Here is a 16,365-nt window from a genome sequence, read left to right on the forward strand (position 1 = left end):
TCCTTCCTTCCTTCCTTCCTTCCTTCCTTCCTTCCTTCCTTCCTTCCTTCCTTCCTTCCTTCCTTCCTTCCTTCCTTCCTTCCTTCCTTCCTTCCTTCCTTCCTTCCTTCCTTCCTTCCTTCCTTCCTTCCTTCCTCCCTCCCTCCCTCCCTCCCTCCCTCCCTTCCTCCCTTCCTTCCTTCCTCCCTTCCTTCCTCCCTTCCTTCCTCCCTTCCTTCCTTCCTCCCTCCTTTCCTTCCTTCCTCCCTTCCTCCCTCCCTCCCTCCTTCCCTTCCCTTCCCTTCCCTTCCCTTCCCTTCCCTTCCCTTCCCTTCCCTTCCCTTCCCTTCCCTTCCCTTCCCTTCCCTTCCCTTCCCTTCCCTTCCCTTCCCTTCCCTTCCCTTCCCTTCCCTTCCCTTCCCTTCCCTTCCCTTCCCTTCCCTTCCCTTCCCTTCCCTTCCCTTCCTCTTTCCCTCTCTCTTCTCTTTTACCCTACTCCAAGTTCTACCAGTGTGTTTATAGTAGAAGATAAAGGACTAACTCATACTGATTTCCATGCCAAGTGTATAATTTACTAATAAAACTTAGTAAGTTTTTGAGGACCCTCTGGATTCTGTTGCTCTTTTCCAACCACAAGCCTCTATGACTGTTGGGTGCTCCCCTTCCCTAGGAGTGGGACACCACACATACAAAATCAGGCCTTGAAATGATACCTCTAGGTTACAGGGAAATTCTGCAAATATTGCTGAAATAACAGCTATCTGGAATGGGACCTTCCAAGTGTCAGTAGTATCATCAATGGCACTCAAACATATGTTATTTATCCATTAAAAAAACCACAGAAACAGAATTGCTGAGGGTGCTATTCCATCATTCTCAAGTGGTACTCAGCATAAGTATGTGTATGTATCACAGAGTCACAGAATCGTAGAATCATGGAGTTGTTTGGATTGGAAGGGGACCTTGAAGCTCATTTGGTTTCACCCCCCTTGCCATGGGCAGGGACACCTTCCACTAGACCAGGTTGCTCAGAGCCCCATCCAAGCTGGCCTTGAACACCTCTAGGGACATAAAAAAGATATGTATTGTGACATTGTTAAAGAGTTCAGATGTTTGCCTTTTGGGACAAGAGAGATTTTAGTCCCTTAGTGATAAGGTCATTATAAGGCACATGATTTCACAGTAGCTGCAAGGAATCCCACTGACCTGTTCCTACCATAATGCCAGTTGCTGGATGATGAAAGAATGTGCAGGCTGCAGTGAAAAGATCAGATTCTAGGGAAACACCTGGATGCAGTCCTGGCCATGTCTTTGCAGAATGCTGATCTTACAGAGCAAGGACTTGCACACTATACATGTTATCTTTTGATTACTTGAGCAGATAATAGCAAGCTCTAGTTGCATACATTTTCCCCATACACACTCAGCTGGTAAATCTGGCACACACAGACAGAAATTCTATCCCCTCCCTCTAAATCTAAGAGGAAGCAATCAAGGAAAATGAGGGATGCCTCCTGCTCCCACATCCCTTATTGCACAGTGACGTGGCTTAGGAATGAAGGAATGCCAGGTTGCCCTGTGTCAGATCGTGTGTTGTGCACTGGTGTGGTATGCACATCCACTCTGCTGTTATGGACTGATTTATGTCTTCCATTCGAGACTTCTGGTTTTACAGACTCTACCTGCAATAAATGTTCTGGGTGCAACAACATGTTTCCCCTTCAATTTCCGAGTACATAATTTTTAGGGTACCCAGCCTTTATGTACAAAAGCAAAAGTATGTGTAGAACAACAGAAAATATTTTTTAATAGAAGAGGTGGAAAATGTTCTTCTCTTAACCTAAGCAAATAAAGCCTTGTTAGGAATTGTTATCAACATGACATGCATCTATTCCCATTTGAAATAATGTGCGTTTGAAAGCCCACTCTGAAGCAGTCTGGGACAAAATAAACCAGGGGCTCTGTTAAAAATTTATTTTTCTTTATTAACGAATAAAAAGTTTTAATGACTGGGAAAATATAAGCAGGATTTGCTAGGGAAAATAATAAGAGAACATGTATGTCATCATGATCATGTTACCAGAAATGGTTTCACTATTGCTTCATACTTGGTAGGTCCTGGAACACATTAGTAACGGAGACTGAAAACAAGCAAACTATGGAAAGATAAGCATAATTCCATCTGTTAATGCAAAGGAGATTTCTTCATTACCTGCTGACTCAATAGTGTGTTATGGACTGCAACATATGTTAGTTATGGAAGTTGCCATTGAAAACAAGCGCGCATTAGCATCCCACTGACCACTGCAATTCCCAGAGCATGAAGTGGTCTGAGGTGTCCCTTGCCAGCTACAGGGAAAATTTAGACAAGCATGAAAAGAAGCTGAACTAGGAGAGGAGTTCCAGAAAAGCAAATGTTTCACAAGGCTTTCCACATCCCTCTCAGTCAGAAAAAGCTTGCTGAGAAATGGCACAAGCCAAAGACTGTAATTGTACCAAGCTCCACAGTCCATCCATTTGGGATAATTTTTCAGTGATAGTTAATTAATCTTAGTCTACTGCTGTGTTAGAGCTACAAAAATATCAGAAGAGATGGGTACTCTTCCTTAGTATACCTATATCTCTTATATTTCTGCAAATTGCAAAGACAAATTAAAAGAGGCCGTTGTTGCATGATTAGATCACTTCCCTTTCTCCTCTGTAGTTTACCAGGTACAGGAAAAAAAAGAAGTGGTGCAAAAGAAATGCTCTTTTGCCATCTTTACACAAAGACAAATACAACTTGCAGCTGTAAACCACTAATAACCTCAGTGCGTAAACCTGGATACTGTAGCAAAATGGAGGAGTCTCTTCCCTGTTTCATTACAACTCACTCATGACAGCAGTCAAAAGGGTCAGTGGACCTTTTTCCTGTCATAGATTCTCTAACACACAGCTTTCACGTCGTTCAGTGCTTGTAACATTCAGCAGAACATCTTCTAGTTCATCCACTGCCAGAGGCTGACCTTGAGGTCCGTGGTCATCATGGTCTCTTCTCCTACCTCTCTGCCATTAACATGCAGCCTCTCAGTTACTTTCACCTGGGTCCTACAGGGAAAGGTTGAGAGAGCCTCTGTTCAAAGTTATGTCATAGCAGATGATGGTGGCTCAAGGAGTTGGCTGTTGGTTGCTCGCACCAGCAGCTAACCCAAACTGTACCATGACCCAGATAGCAGCAGGAAATGTGACTTGGCATTGTGTTGGATGGCATAACTGTGATGAACTGGGTAGCAAATGGAGAGCAACACACAGAAATGAAAAGTGAAACATTGTGCAAATGTCAACTCATTAGGAAGTTGACCAGTACATGGAAGAGTGAAAAGGGAAAAAGCAGGGAAAATAAAAACATAGAGAGAAATACATGAATAATATTTTGAAACTAGTTTAGCAACATGTGCTTGCTTTTTTATGTATAGCAAAGCAGGAAGTTAACTGCACAGGATTTCTCCTGCGGCTCTGGTGATACACACTGATGAGTTGAACTGTAACTCAGTACAGTTACAGTCTTTGGTTTGTGCCGTTTCTCACACTGATGACAGGTTTAGACATGCAAATAGGTGCTGGACAAGAATGGCAGTAGGGGCATGAAGCCAGGAGGGGAGAGGAGTGCTGTGGGGGAAAAATACACAGCAAATATTTATTGAAGGCAAGCTCATATGTAGGGACATCAAGCCCACTGAAGGTGTGAACAAAACCTAACATCGATAGATAACTATGTCCCCAAAAATAAATTGGCAGCAGGGAATGTTCATGATCCTGAAATGAAATCAGCTGGACTAACAAACTCCTAAAACACTCTCTGTCTTGCTTTCAGCGTAAATCAGCTGGGTTTCTTCACAGCTGTTCTGAAGATTTGTCCAGGGAGTAGGACCCAAACACTCTCAGCCTGTCTTCATAGGAAAGGTGCTCCACCCCTTTGATCATTCTTACGGCCTTCCTCTGGACCTGCTCCTGTGCTAAGGCCCCCAGAGCTCGACACAGGTGAGATCTCATCAGAGCAGAGCAGAGGGACAGAATCACTTCCCTTGACCATCTTGTCACACTTTTTGATACAGCCAAGGATATGGTTGATTTTTTTTGGCTGCAAGTACACATTTCCAGCTCTTGTCCAGCCTCTCATCCACCAGTACCCCTAGTCCCTCTCATCAAGGCTATCAAATTGTTTCCTTTGTTGCTGAAAGATTGGATTACTCGGAATCAAAATAAATGAATCATACAGACACACAAATATGTCAAGTATGTGGAACAGGTATTTGACCCTTGCCCTGTGGCTCTGTTCTCAGTCTGGCTATATCTGTACCAAGTTTACTGTATGGATGTGAACTAATCAGGAATTACCTTGTGCACACCACACCTCAACCTATTTACTTTGAATAGGCCGGAAGCAAGGACTATATTACACTGTTTGTATTGATTTGTGAACCACACCTTATGATTACCTTATCTTTGGGCTATGAATGTGAGGCATCCTCTTGTATTTACATTTATGCCACTGGTTTTCTGTGCAGCTGGGGACAACTTATTTAAACATGCTATGGCTCCATTTCTTCATCTCTAAATTGGGGGCAATTCTTTCCTCATAAGATTGTTATGAAGACACATTAATTAACGTTGATAAACAGAGGATATCCTGGGGTGAATGAGATAGATGCATGAAAAGTATTCTTATAATTCATATTATGACAGCACATTCTGTTTGTATGTACACAGGGAATATACACACTGGCTTAGAATGGGTGAAGTTTACCTCAATAGTGAACTATACATAAGGGTGGGATTAATTTTCTTTAGTCACCTAACACCTACTAGTCACTGCTCTAGGCTTTTTTGCATTATTGATAGAGATGGAAAACCTCAGTCAATGACTTTTTTATCTAAGGGTGATAGAAACATCTTCCTCTACAAGTATCTATTTCTCCCCACTGGCTATGGAACCTGGAGCAGCTCATAGAAAATTTGCAGGTGCACAGTGGAAATTGAGACTAAGCACAAACTTACCATTTTGATCAAGCAACTGCTACTGTTTATTACTTATTCATTAGAATGATAAGGCTAAGATATCACCCATATTGTACCCACCATATCCTTTAAAGTGAAGTTGGATAGCCATGTAACAAAAATTATACAAGTGCGTACCCAGCTTTATTATTGCACATGTGGATACTTATTACACTGTCTTTCTAAGCATGCAGACACAACACTGCAGAATCACCTGGAAACTCCAGAAACTCCAAATTCTGCAGGCGTGATCTCCGGTTTCTTCACTGAATGCATGGCAAGCCCTAGCCCCAGAAATTGAATATGCAGCAGGAATCCATTTAAATTTAACAGCAGAGCTGAGCTCACATTTGGGAGAAGGAAAGGAGGTGTAGGAAGAGGTGAAAGAGGTGGACTCATCTCAGGTACCCCTTTGAACTTCAATGATCAGTGAGTCATTGTTATAGGTCACTATACCTATAGGAATATTGTCTTGGCAGTCTTTAGCCTTAACATGGACCAGATGCCTTTTTCCCTAACCTTCCCTCCTTTGGCCAGAGCATTTCTCATGCAACCATAGCAGAGTGTTTAAAAACTGCCAATATCCAACTTGCCTGCAATGTATTTTTATCTAAGCTTATTTTGCAAGGGCTTTATGGTAAGGGCTCTGTTCCTGCTGTACATGTGATTGCTAGCATAAAGGTTCCAGTTCCAGTCACTGTGGCATTACAGATAAACTATTCTATTTGCAATTAATAGTATTCCACTCTTAGGTGAAATTCCATTTATACATGTGTTAGACATACAGAATATTCACATTTTAGGATATAGTGCAAGATATTTTAACATGTTTGATATTGTGATGCAAGAAAAATCTCTATACATTCATATGAAGTTTGAGCCCAAGCGGCAATAAAAGTTGCTGTAAGTGCTATATTGGTTTAGTGTTTGATTTTCTTAGTAAAATGATCTTCCAAAACTCCCATGATGACCATGTTGGATAGTCTGACTGTATTGTAACTGCTGTTATTATGATTAATCACAGAATTGCCATTCCTATAGGGTAACGTATCTGTGGTTATCATTACACCTATACATTCACAAATATTCTTTTACAGTATGACTTAATCTGTATCATCAATGAATTTGAGTAAGTTTGGGAGTATAAACATTACCTGATCATAAATCCTGTATGATGTACTGTGAGATAGCATATACTGAAAGTATAATTCAGGTCATGTAACATTGTAACCTGTGTCCTTTTGCACATATCAGAAAAAAAAAAAAAGACTAACTACATCTAGGACTAGATTCCATTTTTACTTGTCATACAAAAACTTTTCTGACACTTTAAATGCAGTACACATTGAACAGAATACAATTTTCATCCCACCTGGCCACTTCACAAGTCACCAAGTAAAGCTATCCCATTTGAAACACTTGAAGTAATATTATAATTTAATGGATGCATATCTTTAATGATATTGGTAATATTAAAAACTCTAATCAGCACAGAAATGAAAAACTCAGAGTCCAAGAGTATTAAAACACTAAAATACTTGGCCAAATGACTCCCTTAAAGTTGATTTTTCTCTAATCTTAAAACAATAATTAATTTAATGTGCATTAGAGAGAACATGTTCAAATATTAAATTGGTTGATATCACAAATGTGTAACTCATTAACATGGCTCAGGTTCAGGACTCCATAAAAAGGCAGAAATTTGATTTCATTAAAACAAAAATAAAATACGTAAGCAATTAATGGCCACCAACCAGGTATTATGAAATACAGATTTTGCTAGATAGGCTTACTATTTGAAGATCAGAAGTCTGATCAAAAAAGTTAATGGTACTAGCCTATAAGATAAAGCTTCTGTAAGCATCTGAATTACATGAGTTTAAAGAGTTAGAGGTGCAAAATCTAGTTAATTTAATTTATATGAATTAACAAGTAGCTAAGTGACAGCAAGTGTAACTGCAAGTGGACCATCAGCTGTATGGAGCACAATAATTTCTGAGAAACCGTTGACAGATCTGGCATTCACATTTCTACAAATAATATAACATCTCCAATGTGCCTAACACTAACCATCAAAATAAGACTAATCTGGTTTGCAGTCCAATAAAAAATCAAGAAGTTACTAAATGAAGAAATATGAATTGAATTCCAACATAGAGAAGAGATTACTGACAATAGTCTGATCTATACAGTAGGGCTGACAAAGTAGAAAAGCTGCAACTGGAAATTCTGGCAAGAAAAAATTATTATAATAACAACTTACAAGTGATTAATTCAGAAGAAAGAGAGAAATGGAAACTCTTGTATACCACAGAGATAGAAGATATAACTTCTTTTTCTTTGTTGCAGAAAGTTACATGGAGGCTATTTGCTAGGCAGCCAGTCTGGGCTGAAAACAGAGCAGAGATGCTGACAGCAACCAAGAAGGATGTTTCATCTGCTTCTTGACACAATAACCAGCAGCTCTGAGCACCATAGCACTGGGCAGCTCTGGGCACTGGGTTATGGGCCTGCACTTTGGCAGAAGTTTCTGGTGCACTCCCTTACCCCTGTGTCAGAAAAATACAGGAGATAGATTCTCTTGTAGGTACTCTTATAGGTTCTCTTATAGTCAGGTACTGTCCTGCACTGCATTTTTGTTTAGGCACCAATATTGTACTGTGTAAAACTTTAAAAAAGTTAAAAGTACAGTTTCCTTTCTGTAGCTAAATAGCCCCTGTGGAATTTGAATACAGCCCTGGAGCTAGCTCTGTATCGACAGATACCCTTCCTAGAGCATGCTGGTATAATGAATGCTATTAAATATCATATGTACTGTATGGATACTGGTACTGTTGCATGGTGTTATTCTGCCCAAGATGCAAGACTGCATTTGTTGGATTTCAGAAAATGCTTGTCAGCCCATTTCTTCAGCTTGTCAAGGTGACTCCAACAGCAGACATATCATCCAGCACGATGACTGCTCCCTACATTTGGATATCATCTGTGAACTTGTGGCAGATACATGCTGTTCCATTGTCAAAGCCATGAATGGAGATGTTAAACAATACTGCTCCCAATATGAATGCCCAAGGAATACCCCTTGTAAACAGACAGCACATAATTTTCAGCCTGTTGCTCCAGCCTTTTTTTTTTACTCACTTTAATTCACCCAGCTAGTGAATTAAACTAATAGGTAAACCCACCTCCCCTGTCTAGTTTAGCTCCAAAGATGCTGTAAGAGCAGAGACAAAAGTTTGCCAGAGTTAAGGGCAACCACTTCTCTGCCCTCATCTTCAAATCCAGTCATTAGAATGACAAATGTAATGAGGTTGGTCAAGCACAATTTGCAATTGGTAAATCCATACTTCTTTTTCCCAATCACTTTCTTCTCTCTAATGTGCCTGTACATGACTTACACAAGGATTTGCTCCCTAATCTCTGCAAAGATGAAAGTAAAGCCAGGTGGTCTCTATTTCCCCAGCTCTTCCTCCTTGTCATCCTGGAAGATGACTGTGACATTTGCTTCTGCAGTCATTGGGAACTTTTGATCACTGTAACCTCTTGAAGAAGTAGAGAACAGTCTTGCAGTGATATCAGTCACTCTTCCTACCTGGCTCTGTGTTCAAGTTGATTGAGTCATCCCTAACTCAGTCTTCCTCTCACACTGGTTATATTCCACCAAACACATGGAAAGCCTGAGAATTTTGCCCATAAAAACTGGGATGTAAAATCCTCCACCTTTCTGACTCCTTCATTATAGGCTACCTGTTCACTTGGCCTTATTCTTTTATTCTTCCTCTTGCTGCTTTCTTAATGTACTTCATCATTTTTTACTCTGGCTAGTCTTTCAGTTTTTTAATTCAATCATTTCAGACTTGGGAATTCCTTCTGTATTTATCCTGAGCAGCCCATGCCTTCTTCTGTGTCCCATAGGATCCCTTTTTCCCCTCTAAGCTCTGTCAGGAGTTTCCCATTTGGATAGTCTGGCTGCCTCGCCTGCCTCATGTCCTGCAGACAGAAGCTGATACTTCTCATGGTTTGAGACTCATTCTCCTGGGATCCTTTTTCTTTCAAAGGAGCAGCTCCTGGGAACTTGCACAACAATAATCTCCCTGAGGTCCCCTTCTTTTTAGTTCAGAATAGATATCACTTCTTGCCTCTTTTGTTTTCCTTCTTTAAATCTTATGGCTTACTAGGTCTACACCAAATAATCCTGGTTCTTTTGTTATTAGAATCAGCTAGGCAGAAATAAAACCAAATTTTATTATTTAACAAGCTTATTTAAAAAGAAGAATTTTTTTCAGCATGTATCAATAAATTGATCCTCAGAATATACTACTGTAAATATTTTATTGTACTCTTATAATGCAGCATCCTTGGCCTTCCTCACATTGACCACTTTCCCAATGAAAAGACAAGTAGCATATTTCTCTTAGTGTTTTTGCTGTAAAAATATAAAATAGGTGTCCATAAAGACTCTGCTGAATTCAGTGGAGTCCTGCTCATTTACACATTATCTGTTCCAAGTATTGATTCATGAACTCTTGAAGTAATTCAGATACAGAGCTATCCTTTTGTGTCCATGAGCCTGTCATTACTTGTGGTTTTTTGGCAGGTATTACAGTATCTGATTGGCCTTTGTCCTTTGGACATACTTTAATATTGCCTCCAAAAGATAGATTCTCTTCCAATGTCAGGCTTCCCAGGTTTTGGTTTTAAGCATCCTGCTCCATTACATAGATAAGACCTAATATTTTGAGAAAAGGTCTGCGGCAAAATAAAGATTTGTGGGTAGATGCAGAGTTCATGAAATGTGCACGTAGATAAAATGTGCTCATTTAGTGCATCTACTCATATGCAATAATTGTCTTTTAAAAAACAGGAAAGTTTAAGGTGTCAGCTTTCCCTTTGGGAGTCCACTTATCTGCCACGTAGAGCTGTGACTTTTACCTTGGGGACAGGTGACTTCATTCCCACCAGAGCTTTGTAATCCTGGTAAAATCTTCCTGAGCATTAATTGCTGCTTGCGCTAAGAATGGATGGCTCAGAGGCTAACACCAAGGCCAGTGCCACAACACCCTGTAATGGGCAGTGCAAATCCCAGCAGGAAACCCAGTCTGCCTGCAGAGCAGCCCTCCCTGGGGATTTCCCTGCCTGGATATCCCCAGCCAGGAGACATGGATGCATGGCAACTTGGGCTGAGTGTGATCAGGATGTGGTAGAAGATGATTTCAAGGCTCTTTACAAGGTAATGATAGTGTTTCTGATTTCAACAACTAAATATTCATATGTTCTATTATCTTTTTCTGCTCTTGCTTTTTCTCTTGAAACCTTATTGTTTTATACACACACATACACACAAACTGCAAAATTTTCTACTGCAAATCCTGACAACTAAAAGATTTACAGTAGTCACTGCACAAAAACTCAGAGCAAAAGCTCATACATTTAGTAAGAAATTTAGAATTTCACTATACAAGAATTTCACTATACAGGCATAGGAAGTTTAATGTTTTATATGTGTCTTACTTGCTTTCAAATACCTGGTGGATCTTCAGGTTCTCTCCAAGTAGTGTCCTGAGGCTCATGCCTGCATATGGCACTGAAAAGACCCATGAACCATGGGTTTATACCAGAGAGTGGCCAAGACATAGCTCATTTAAAGGACATATCAAAAATTTCTGCTCTATTCCATTCCAAATGGTTGGAACTGGCATCACTTTTCTCTAGGCTCGTTTTCCCCATACATAAAATGAAATTAATCATCCCAGATTACCTCAGTAGGGCTATATGGCTGATCTATTGTTTATAAAATGTGCAAGCCTGTGGCAAATACTTTCACACGATTTTCTGAGGATAAGACAACATGCCTATAATGATGACTGGCACTCAGGCTTGTCCATCCAGAGCGTGCAGATCCACAGCGTATCCCCCTGGCAGAGTGAAAGGTGGAGCGGGAGCCAGGTCACGCCAGTTCAGGGGCCAGAGGCTGACACAGCCTTTATATATAAATGCCTTTACCACAGTTTTGTCCTCCACACAGCGCACAGGTAAAGGGTATGGGCAGCACCATGGTTACCACCCATACTCACACAGTTACGGCTGGAGGCAGCACGATGGCACCCAGCTTGCATAACCACCGCCCTTCCACCTGCCTGCATTGCTATAAGCAGCTTCTGCAGGGGACTATGCCCTACATTTCAGGCCATTACTAGTGCAGAAGCAAAGGTGCAAGATCATCCCTACAAACAGCTCCACGCCTTCAGGAGGCTGACACACCCAGTGAAGTGGGTGCAGTAGCTGTGACACACACCTATGGAAAAGGCTGGATTTGGGAGTTAGTGACTTGCTGCAGATCTGACTATACATGTTGCTGTCATTTCAACACAGTGCCCTCAAAACATCAGCCCATAGTTTAGCATCGTCCTTCTCCAGCATGTACACATATGAAGCCCTCATTGCAAAAGCGTGCTTGCCACACCTCACAAATGATAGATGCTGTGACAGATATCACCGCAGATAAAAATCTTAGCTGTGTAAAAGTATGAGAAACCGTGTAAGAAAAGTATCGTCAAGGCAGAGCAAGACAGTATATATACAGGTTTCTGTCATCTTCATGTCTGTTGAACACTCAGTTTTGAAAAGAAGCTGAAATGCAGGTAAAGCTATGAATGTATGTGTACCTGCTGGGTACACAACACATCTCCTATACTGGATATCCACATTAGCTTCATGGTTAGTGACATTTTCCACACAGGAATCAATGATAAATGAATTGCTCAGAATGGTGCTGGGAAACACTGGACTAGTGGCTCCTCTTCTGAACAAGTACCAAAGAGCATCAGTTTAAGCTAAATGCAGCCCAGCACTGCAGGCCAACACTTCCAGTCTCTGCCCAGACTGCAGTAAACAGTGTTTGTTCTACAGTTTAGAAGAAAACTCTAAATATAATGATCCTGAGTAAAATCAGAGATATATTTACTTGAGAGTCAAGCCTGATATGGCTTCGGAGAAAGCTGCCCACCACTTCCCCCATCTTCTTCTTGGCACCAATTTTTTATGCAGAAAAATGAAGAAGAAATGTCAATATGTATAGAGAGCCCTTTGGAAACAAAACTTGCATTGACTTCACTGGGAGAGTTCAGTCTGACCCTTAATGATTTAAACCAGGATTTTAAACATACTTTAATTCTCATATTTCTGTTGGAGCCACAGTAAAAATGGCTGATGTTCAAAACATGAAGTTGACACATATGAGAGATCCAATCCAGTGCTGGTGACAACAGCAAGGTGGAACCTTGTGGGAACTTACATCAAGGGTAGGTTTTGGCCAAAGCCTGCAATGAGCATTAGCATCTCTGGACACTTGCTTATGCATCACTCCAATATATTTGGTTTGGAAAAAATTCTTTTGATGCAGTTAAATATATAAAAGGACACATGGAATCTAGCAGATGGTTTAGAAAACAAAAAGCCAGATCTGTTTCAGATCCCATGGAAGACTCTCTGTGGTGTGGAATACCTGTATGCAGAGTTACTCCACCTCAAATTATGGAATTAACAGAATGTTACGTAATAAACAAATTAATTAGTGCTGAAAGACGCATAGTTGGTTTTAATGTTATTATTTTAAAATATTATGGTTGTATGAAATCAGCTTCTTTTAAGCTTTTATAGTATGCATATGAATACACTTGAGCCTGTACTTGTTGATTCAAAGATCAAATGAGCTTTTTTTGGCTCAGCTAGCAATCTTTATAAGGCATATCAACATGAAAGTTTTAATGCAAGGAGCATATCAATTGGATAGGCTGTGCAAGAAAATCCCATTCACTGCAAATTAATGTGCTAATTTATTTAATCATTTTCCCTCCCAAGACACTGATGGAATCAAATGAAAAGACATGAGAATTCGATAATTCAAGTAATTAAAACCCATTTCTAAAGTTAAATGTATTTTCAACATTTAAATTTGGTCATGCTTCAATATATACAATACTTGATGCGCCTTCTTCACTGCTAAGTGAATAGGCTGTCCCTTACCACATCATGTAACATTTAGATCTGTCAAATGTGTTGATTCAAGCAATTTTATGATTTTCCACCAGGTAAGTTTCTGGCTGTGGTGATTGTCTTAGTAGCAAGGCAGAGTTCTTTTACTGCTGTTTTTGTCTTTTATTGAGCTGCCTGGAGGGATCACTGGTGGCAACATACAAAGCTCTGACTGCTTTCTTCCTACTACACTTCATAAGTATTACCAAATACACCTGCATTACATTTTCCCCTCACAGTAATTTCATTGCTAACCTGAAGCAAAACCTGAGTGGGAATACTTTCAACTAGTGCAGAAGCATCTGCTGATTCATCAATCATTACAATAGCATATGCTTCACTGAAATTAATGAATAAATGCATTTTTACAAGCACAACTAAAGGCACTGATCATCGGGAGCTTGTAACATTTCTATTGTTATTTGTTTGTTTCATGAAAAAGCAGAAAATGGATTGAAACAGCTCTGAAATGAGATATCATTGGGGGTTTTTTACAAAAATATCTGGAAGAAATACACACAGCTTGTATCTGGAATGGGAACTGGGAGGAGACCTTCCTAGAGCCACCTATCCCACGACTTCCTGTTCCCTTCCCAAAGCACACAGTTGCCTGCTGCCAGCACAAGCACCCTGGAGCACTGGGCAAATGGCCGGAGCACAGCTGGGAATTCATGTGTGTGTTCCTCTGGAATCAGCTGCCACAGACCTGCCTTTTCCTAGCAGAAATTTGCCCATCTGAGATGTCCAAGTTTTAGGAACGAGTAGATTATCAAGTAGAAAATGACAACACTGGCCAACTAATGATATTGAAAAATCATCATTTTCTGACAACCATGCTGGAGATTTCTTTGGAGGATATTTTGATACTATGCCTTTGGAGGCCTTCTTCCTTCTGCTCTCTTTGAGTAGAGGACATGGTCTCAGCATTCTTAATTTAGCATATCCTGCTGGGTGCACAAATGTAGAAAACTATCTGGGATGTGTTTGGAAGCCCAGACACAGACCTAATTTTAAAAGCACATCCACATATTTGCAGGCTGAAAGTTAAACTAATGAAAATAGTTAGCCATAAATTTCAGCATGCTTTTTAGGGCAGTCTTAAAGCACAGAGGAAGTTACTCTGGTTAGAGAGTTCATATTCTCCCTGCTGTCCAAACTCTGCAACTCAGTTGTGGCTCCTCTCAAGCCTTAATGGCTCTGTGAAATTATCTATGTACAATCATATTGCTAATATAAAGGATTTAATTGCCATCAAGAAAAGTTACCTAATTGGAAATAGATGAAACTGTAAATTGGATGATATAAACATTTTATAAACAATAATTATTGGTGTCAGTTGTGCAAAAAAGACTTCCACAGAATAAACAGGCATTCTAATAAAGAAATATATGTAAGCTATAATATAAATAATTATTAACAGAAATATGTATTCATATTCCTAATATGTCTTGTTCCTTTTTTGTTCTTTGGTAGACTGTGGATCTTCACTCCTTGGGCTGGTGGCACTCTCCTAAGTCCACATCTTGCTCAACAGGGCAGGGAAGTGCAAACCTCTCTCACGTTGATTCCCTCAGTAGCCGTTCTGTTTCAAGCATGTGGCCAACACAAATGACCACATACCAATTTGAGGATTATGACTCAATCTCCTGATTTCCTTTTGATTCAAATGACAATGTTACCAAAAGTTCTGAAGCTGTGCTTTAGACAATGCTAACCACATATCAAGATACTAAATGTCCAAGAATGCGCTCCAGTGGTTTCTTCTATTTGGAGGCACAGGAAGCACAGCTAACACTACACTGTGTGCCTGCAACTTGAGAAGCAGGTTGGTGTTCACCTTGCCCTACCCAGTGACAGATCCATTTCAGAGCTCTCACCAGACCTTCTGCCACTATCAGCACCATCAAAATAAGGCATAATTCAAGTCACTGTAATTCATGAAGAATTTTGATTGACTGTTCTCATGTGCGAGAAGTAGCAGCTGTCCATCCATCCGCATGTGACATCCTTGCTTCACTCCAGCTTTCAGCCAGCATTGGGGTAAGTTGGACTTCCCTGCCCATCGAGGCCTCCTGTTGACATAGCTCCTTTTCCTTTTCCCAGTGTAGGTGATCCCTACTGCCAGCCCCCTGGTTTTGGTGCAGTGACTCTGCTTCCAGTGGAGTAATTAGTGATGGCCAGTGTGTCTGTCCTGTCCATAGGGCTGGAATCGCAGCAGCCAGAGCAGTACAGGAGCTAAGCTGGGGGTGACTCACCCAGGAGGAGGACTGCAAGCTGTGCTCACCAAGACCAGGTGAAAAGTGACAGAGGTGCTGCTGCACTGGAGGAGGGAGATGCAAACACCATCCGATCTGCTGCCTGCTAGGAGGAAAGCTTGCAGCTTGGGTGGAGCAAGTCCCCTCCTGCCCCTCGCTCCCGAGGGTGTCATGCAGCCATCTGCACTATGCAAGATCATGGCACAGACATGCTGCCAAGAAGGAGATAAGAAGCAAAGGGTGTGAGGAGCAGGTGGTGCTTGTACACCAGACAGAGAGTGCCTTAGACAGAGGGTTTGCTGGGACTGAAACGCAGGGTGCAGAATGGATGCTTCTCCTGCAGCACCCAACAGCACTCCAGGCAGCTCAATCTCTCTGCTTCATGAAGCGACCACAGGGGCCTTGGTCCAGGAGATAAGGGGAGGTGTGCGAAGGGCATCTGGGTGGCACCTGGAGAAGGCTGGTCAGGGAGATGCCACCAGGTGGTGGGGCAGGGAGGTAGCGAGGTCCCGTTGCTGTCGCTGGTGTTATCCGTGCTGGGAGGAGGAAGGATCTTAGCGAAGGCTCCTGGAAGCAGCAGAAGAGCCTCGATACGCACAGACCGAGGTAACCACAGCATCGCTTACGCCGGACCCTCGACGTGTCTGTCAAGGGGTAGCAGGAGGGGAAGAGAGAAGAAAAATACAAACTCACACAAAGGGAAAAGAAAGAAAGGAAACAGGAGTTGGCTGAAACACTCATTTCCCCCCTTTCTGGTAAAATATAAATTAAAAAACCCTATTTGAACATAAAAAGCCGGGCTGAGATAACACGCACCTCCTCGCCACCCCGCACGCCCTCCGCGGGAGGAGGAGCGGGTCCGCGCCGCCCGCACCTGCTCCGGGGGGGCCGCCGGGCGCCTGCGCGGCCGGGCCGGGCCGGGCCGGGCCGTGGGGCCGCGCTCCGCGGGCGCCGCCGGGGGCAGCGGGACGGCGGCCACGTGACGCCCCCCGCCCCCGCCCGCCCGCACCGCGCCGGGCGCTGCGCACCGAGCCGGGAGCGCCGGGCCGGGAGCACCGAG

This window comes from Camarhynchus parvulus, chromosome 3 (genome assembly GCF_901933205.1).
Source record: "Camarhynchus parvulus chromosome 3, STF_HiC, whole genome shotgun sequence".
Taxonomy (NCBI): Eukaryota; Metazoa; Chordata; class Aves; order Passeriformes; family Thraupidae; genus Camarhynchus; species Camarhynchus parvulus.